Source organism: Vicugna pacos, unplaced genomic scaffold, assembly GCF_048564905.1.
Source record: "Vicugna pacos unplaced genomic scaffold, VicPac4 scaffold_5, whole genome shotgun sequence".
In the NCBI taxonomy this organism is placed as follows: domain Eukaryota; kingdom Metazoa; phylum Chordata; class Mammalia; order Artiodactyla; family Camelidae; genus Vicugna; species Vicugna pacos.
In genome coordinates, this window is record NW_027328726.1 from 1162329 (window position 1) to 1169670 (window position 7342).

At 48.7% G+C, this 7342-nt stretch overlaps 1 non-coding gene across 1 annotated transcript; it reads left to right on the forward strand.

Annotated features, from left to right (window-relative positions):
• The first annotated feature begins 6856 nt into the window (after window positions 1–6856).
• LOC140692344 (U6 spliceosomal RNA) lies at window positions 6857–6965 on the forward strand. Its single transcript, XR_012067915.1, has one exon. It is a non-coding gene; the product is annotated as a U6 spliceosomal RNA (small nuclear RNA).
• The last annotated feature ends 377 nt before the right edge of the window (window positions 6966–7342 follow it).

Below are 7342 nucleotides of genomic sequence, written 5' to 3' on the forward strand. Positions count from 1 at the left end.
TTAGGAAATCACCCTGATCTCCCACTGAGAGCCTTCAGGCCCCGGAAGCCTAGAGAAACCAACCAACCAACCAACCAACCTCGTGACTTCTTTCAGGGGCTTCCCCCCAAAAACCCAAACTCTGTCTCGATTCTTCACGGACGGGTCACCCAAAACCAAAGTCTCTCAGCCCGGTCCATTTCGCACAAAGGGCTGATTTCTTGTCCTAAAACGGAGAAAAGCTGCCTGCTTCGGGGACACATGAGTGCTTGAATGAAAGACAGGAGGTTCCCTGTCGCTCCTGCTCAACGATCCGTCTGGGGTCCATTTTTGGATCAGTCCAGCCCAGAGGACTCAAGATGTGTAGAGGGAGGGGACAACGTGCCCCTCCCCGAAACAAGACTATGTCTGCAACCAAGTTCCTCCCACTGGCCGTCCAGCTCCATTTTGGATGACTGAATCCTGGTTCACCTCATTTGGCTGTTTTGTTTTGTTTTGTTTCGTTGTGTTTGTTCTTGTTTTTGTTTTTTGATTAATAGACTTTATTTCCTAGAGCAGTTTCAGGCTCACAGCAGAATTGAGCAGAAAATACAGAGAGTTCTCACACAGCCCTCCCCACCCACACATATATCCTCCCCTCCCCTCAACATCCCTCATCAGTGTGGCCTATTTGGTCAAACTGATGGTCCGACATGGACACGTTATTATCAATCAAAGTCCATAGTTTACATGACGGTTCACTCTTGATGTCGTACGTTCTATGGGTTTTGACAAATGTATCATGACATGTAGCCACCACTATGGTATCCGACGGAATAATCTCATCGCCTTAAAAAATCCCACACGCTGTATCTGTTCATTCCTCCTTCCCTCCCTCTCCCCAAACCCCTGGATACCACGATCTTTTTATTGTTTCTAGAGCTTTGCCTTTTCCAGGATGTCCTTTGGTTGGAATTGTCCAGTTGGTAACATTTTCAGACCGGTTTCTTTGATTTAGTAAGATGTCTTCTAAGTTTCTTCCATGTCTTTCATGGCTTGATAGCTAATTTCCTTGTCTTTCTTTCTTTTTTATTCATTTATTTATTTTTTAATTTTTTACTGCACACATATTTTTTAATTTACATATACGTACTGTTCATTGTTTCCAGGAAGGTTTAGCGCTTTAGCTTTTTAAACTTACATAGTTATCAAAGGAATAAAGCCAACCGCAAAATAAGAATGAATTCAAAAAGATGCACACACCCTGCTATTAACAGCAACATCATTTATAATGGCCAAGATACGGAAGCATCCTAAGTGCACATCAATATTTGAATAGATAAAGAAGAGGGGACACACACACACACACACACACACACACACACACACACACATACACACACGGAATGGAATACAATTCACCCGTAATAAAGAAGGATATTTTGCCATTTGTGGCCTTTCCTTTCCTTTTTTTTTTTTTTTTTTTCCCCTCCTCCACTTTAAAAACCAGAATTTTATAACTGGGATAAACACTTCCATTGCGTCAAAAAACAGTAAAATGACTAGAAATAAACTTAATCGAGGAGGTTACCTATACTCCAGAATCTGAAATGACACAAAGAAATGGAAAGCTGTCTTGTGCTCTTGCATTGGAAGAATCAATACTATCAAAATGGCCACACTACCCAAAGCAATCCGCAAGTTCCATGCAACCCCTGTCAAAATACTCACGACATTCCTCACAGAACTAGAACAAACAATTTCAAAATTTATAAGGAACAACGGAAGACCCTAAACAGGCAAAGCCATCTTTTGTAGGTCTCCTCTCTCTCTCTCTCTCCCTCTCTCTCTCTCTCTTTCTCTCTCTCCCCCCTCCCTCCCTCCCTTTCTCTGTCATCTTTTTGTTCTCTTTTCTTAGGGTTTGATGACTTGAGACGATCCTTTAACATTCCTTGTAAAGCCGGCTTGATGGTGCTGAAATCTTGTAGCTTTCGTTTATCTGTGAAGCTTTTGATTTCTCCCTCAAATCTGAACGAGAGCCTTGCTGAATAGAGTATTCTTGGCTGTCAGTTTTCCCCTTTCATCACTTTAAATATGTTGTGCCACCCACTTCTGGCCTGTAGAGTTTCTGCTGAAAAATCAGCTGATAACCTTACGGGAGTTCCCTTGTATGTTATTTGTTGCTTTTCTCTCGCTCATTTTAATATTTTCTCCTTACCCTTAATTTTGGTCAATTTGATGATGATGTGTCTCGGTGTGTTCCCGTATGGTACTCTCGGCACTTCCACCTCATTTGGTTATTTAAAGGATCTTCAGTCTGTTCAATTCATAGGAGAGAACTTCCACACGTATTTCTTCTCAGTTTTATGAAACAAAGAAGGACCCAGAAAACTGGCAAAACATAAATGCTCTTCTATTGGGTTGAGCAAAGACAGGCCCTGGCCGGGGAGGGGGGGGTGCTGGAGGGTCGGGGGGGGGGCGGTGTAGAGAAGGATGTAGATCAGCGTTAGAGTGCCTGCTTAGCATGCATGATGTCCTGGGTTCAATCCCCAGAACCACCGTTAAAATAAATAAATTACCTAATCAAACCCATGCCCCTCCCCCCCAAAATAGAAGGAGAAAAGAGTGAGAGACAGAGACAGAGACAGAGACAGACCATCGGGAAAAGTAGCTGCACTAATACTTCCAAGAAACAGGACAACATAAAGATAATGGAAGAAATGCTGGATAGTGAACAGCCACGGGTGGTTGGCACAGACCCATAGCTTCTGGGGTCACTAAAGAAAAAGAATATGAGAATCATACGGATCAGGAGATTGGGTCTGAATTTTGTGCCGTTTGACTTGTGCCAGTTACAAACGTCATGCACAAGGAAGATGACAGGCTACTTTATTGTCTGAAATGAGATACTTGAAAGTGAAAAGAGGTGCTATACAATCGTGCCTGGACTGGGATTTTTCTAAGGGAGCCCAAACCCTTTACAATATATATCATGTTTTCAAAAGTGAATATCATTCCTGGACAACACTTCAGCAATTTTTTTCTGTGTTATCAGTAAACATTTTTAAAAACATCAGTAATAAAGGAAGAGGGAGAGAGAAAGAGAGAGAGAGAGAACAGGAGTAACTATACGCGCGCATGCATGCATGCGTGTGTGTGTGTGTGTGTGTGTGTGTGTGTGTGTGTGTGTGTGTGTGTGTGTGTGTGTGTGTGTTGAGGTGGGGGCCTAAAAGAGGATGAGGATTCTTTTCATCGAGGTCTGTTTGTACAGAATTCTCTCCTTCTCCGCTTTACACTGTGAAGGAAAAGCCCAGATGGGCTAACAAGCTAAGTCACAAATCTAAGTGTAACAAGTGTCGGATTCCTGATCTGAGGTCTGCTGGGCTAACTCGTAAATCTAAATTAATAAGTGTCGGTTTGCTGATTCCCTATTCATGCTTTGCTAGCCAGCTGGATTTTCAAAGAGACATATCTGGCCTTGAAATGTCGGTTTGCCGCCTCACTGCCTCTACTCTTGTGATAATGTTGTTGCTAAAGCTATCGCGTGCCTATTGGCCGAATACCCCAAGCTTGTACTTAACCCTAGAAAACCTCACGTGCACGTCTTGGGGGTGCTCAGGGCTTAGGAGCAGAAGCCCCTCTGAGCCCGCCGGCGTAAGAAATCTGAGTACTCCAACCCTCCGAGTGGTGCTTGTTTCTTGGCTGGCCTGTCGTTTCCAAAACAGCACCATTGACACTAAGAACGTCACTCTCGTTCCGGCATAAAGAAGACATCTGGGGAGGGTGGGGTCGGGGGTGGGGTGTAGATCTACGTTATGTCCTGATTCCAGGAAGGAAAGGGGCCAGGGTCAGCGTGCCCTTCTTTCTGGGGTATCTGTCTGTTCGCTTTTGGTGTTCGGCTGGTTTGGTTATTTCGGCTTTCTGTTTGGTTCCTTTCACAGATCCAGTGGCTCAAAGCAGCATTCTGATTTTCTTTTCTCCTGGGGTTTGGTTTTTGATAGGTAGAGGGACAGGGCCCACGCAGGGGTGGGGGTGGGGGTGGGGGTGGGGGTGGGGGTCACTGCGGCAGAGAAAGGGAGGCGGCTATGGTGAAATCATCGAGCTGAGGGGATTTCTACGAGAGGGACTCTCCGAAGTGAATGGGGTCCAAGGAGATCATCAGGGTTTCTGTGTGCTCGGTTGGTTTTGTTCGTGCGTGTGTTTGTTTTTTTCTGGACGAGGCCAAAGAACTCCTCGGGTGGAGGTGCGTGTCCGAAGGGTCTGACAGGATGGGAGGATGCGGGGCGAGTCAGTCCATGTGCCCAGAAAGAGAGAGAACCTGTCATAGCTGAGACTCAGGCCTTTTTTGGACCTAGGCCCAGAGAGCAGTTCGGCTCCGAGCATTCACGGAGAAGTTCGTCGCCACCTCAGTCGTGTCCCCCACCCCCGCCCTCCCCCGCGCCTCGGCCCCCAGTGAAGGAGGAATCATGAAGTGGCCGCACTTAGGCTAAGCCAATTTTTGGCTTTATGCTTACTGCTTGCTTTTAGAACGATCAGCAAACTCGACTGACCAGACACCGCTCCCAGCCCCAGGCCCACTGTTCAAAGCAGCTAAAGTTGTCGATTCTAACTGTTTGATTGGACCTTCCTCTGATCGTTCAAATTGACAATCATGTTTGACGTCTGAGTCTTTCCCCAGGAAGGGAGTCACGGGAGGATAAGCTCAGGAGAACGACCAGCCCCCTCCCACCCCCCCACCCCGAGTTCCTCCGTGGCGCTGGTGCCGCCGGGTGAGTCTGACCAGAGAAAGAAGGTCACGGGCTGATGACCTACTAGACCACCAGGAGGTCCCATGTTACCAGACACTCATCCAGATTTAGGAGGAAGTTTTATCAGAGACCCTTGTTGATCATGAGCACCTTTTATGCTCCCGCCTGTTGTGATTCCCTTTCATGCTCCAACCTGTTCGTCCACAGAAGCATGAAACCCCAACCCCAAGACGGGTTCACAGTTTGGAAGGCACTAGCCTGCTGTGAGTCCCCTTTGCCCAGCAAAGCAATCAAGCTGCCTCTTTTCTTCTAAACTCTAAGACCCTGTCTCTGGGTTATTTGGCTCGTCAGGGACGGGGTTGGGGAGGGCGATCTTTCGGCAACACCCGCACAAGTTTCCCTGAGTGGCAGGAACCAGCGTGGCCCTCAGGCCTCAGCCCCGCAGGCAGGCAGGCAGGCAGGCAGGCAGGCAGGCAGGCAGGCAGGCAGAGCTGGAGCGACCGTTGGTCCCGCCCCCGCCCGCGCACCCCCCCCCCCGCCCCCCGCCGCTGCTTCCGCCGCCGCCGCCGCCGCCGCCGCCGCCGCCGCCGCCGCCGCCGCCGCCGCCACTGCCGCCGCCGCCCAGGCCTCCTCCACCGATCGGTCCCAAATCGGGTCCTAAATCGACTGGACTGTCTCCTGGAAGCGGGGGCGGGGACGTCAGGAGGATCCATTCGGCAGGGCCTCGTTCAATCGCTTCATTCAAATGCAGAAAGCTCTGTGCTCAGGTCAGAGCCTTTGACTTGGCCTCCGGCTCCTCTCTGTTGAACGGCTTTTGTTTTTTGGTTTCAATTTCCCCACCCTTAGGCCACCCCGTCCCAACTGCACGGAGGGAGGCGGGAGGGAGGGGGAGAATCTCGCCTGGTCTCAGGCCAAAGGAGTCCCCTCCTTTTCCTAACCTGGGTAAACCCCACTAAACCGTTTGAGAATCATGGAAGGGCATGGAAGCAGACCTCTGACTTGATAGATTCCTCTGGGATGGGAGACTTTAAAAAAAAAAAAATTCTTTTTCCCCTGCTTCCAGGGAGGCAGAAAGGAGGGACAGAGTGTTCCTCTTGCCTCGGGCAGTTCTTTCTTTGTTTCTTTCTTTTGTTAAATCATGCTTTTTTTTTTTTTTCCTTCCTTTTTTTCCTTCCAGTTTTATTGAGACAGAGTTGACATACAGCAGTGTATACTTTGGGGGGCGGGCGGGGAGAGGAATTCGATTTTATGCATTTATTTTTGACCGGAGGTACTGGGGATTTAACCCAAGACCTTGTGCTTGCTTGCTAAGCACACACTCTACCACTGACCTATACCCTCCCCCTTGGCCACTTGTGAAGTCCCTTTCATTCAGCATAATCCATCGGGCACATTTTGGGGCAGCCTACTCTGGACCCCAACATTTCCCTATTCTGTAACTTCCCTGGAAGTTTTACACATTAAAAGCTGGGCTGTTGACTGTACGTGTGCGTGTGCGTCCGTGCGTGCGTGCGTGCGGTCTGGGGGCAGGAGGGAGGGAATGGTTTCCTAGGGGGCCTGCGTTCCATGGACCCAGTTTCTTAGTTCTGAGAACAGGTCTGTTCAAGGAAACAGTTGTAGTATCTCGTCTCAGGAGGCGGTGGTGTCGATGGGCTTCTGAAGCTAGGCCTAGGGAGCAAGCAGTCAGGTATCGCCTAAGAGGCACTTGTGTGGACAACCAAAGTACAGCACAAAGGTGAATCGTCGGAGCAGATGAGAAACCAGATTCAGGGCCGGGAGTAGGGGGTCAGTCTGGTAGGAGATTTCCACACATCGGGGTCATCGAAACGGCTCGAGCAGTTTGAAATGCCTCTGATGAGGTCCTGGGGTGTTCGGCTCAACTCTCTGAGCGGCTCCCCCGAAAACAGGCCCGAGGATGGTTTCCACAGGAGCTGTTGTGGCCATTTCTCTGACGTTTACCTCCCGTTGTCCAGCTTCCGTCTGCAGGGCTTCAGGAGACGGAGCGTTTTCGTACTCAATGATGCCAAGGCAAAAGGGTGAGAGAAAATGGGAAACATTCGTGGAGAGGGTCCTAGGCAGATAGTGGAGGCAACTAGAAGACCTTCAGTCTCCGGGCTGGCTTTCAGGTTGAGACAAAAACCCTAAGGAAAGCGCTTGCTGCCACAGCACATAGACTAACATGGGAACCATCCAGAGAAGATCAGCACGGCCCCTGAACGTGGGCGACACACGCCCATGCGTGAAGCGTTCCATAGTTTTAGTGAAGTCAGTCACCCAGGGAAAGACAGATATCCTATGCCATCACTTCTAGGTGGGATCTGAAAGTAAGTCAAGACACCCATCCATACATAAATAACTCCATTTTAAAAAGACTCCGAGGAACCTATTTACAAAACAGAAACAGACTGGACTCGCAGACATGGAAAAGAAACCGATGGTTAACACAGGGGACAGGGTAGGGTGGAGGAACGGGGTAAGGCGGAGGGATAAATCAGGAGTTTGGGATTAGCAGATATAAACCACCCTATACAAACTAGGTACACAAGTAGGTCCTACTGTCTAGCACAGGGAACTATGTTCAATAGCTTGTAATAACCTATCCTGAAAAAGTATACGTGTGTGTGTGTGTGTGTGTG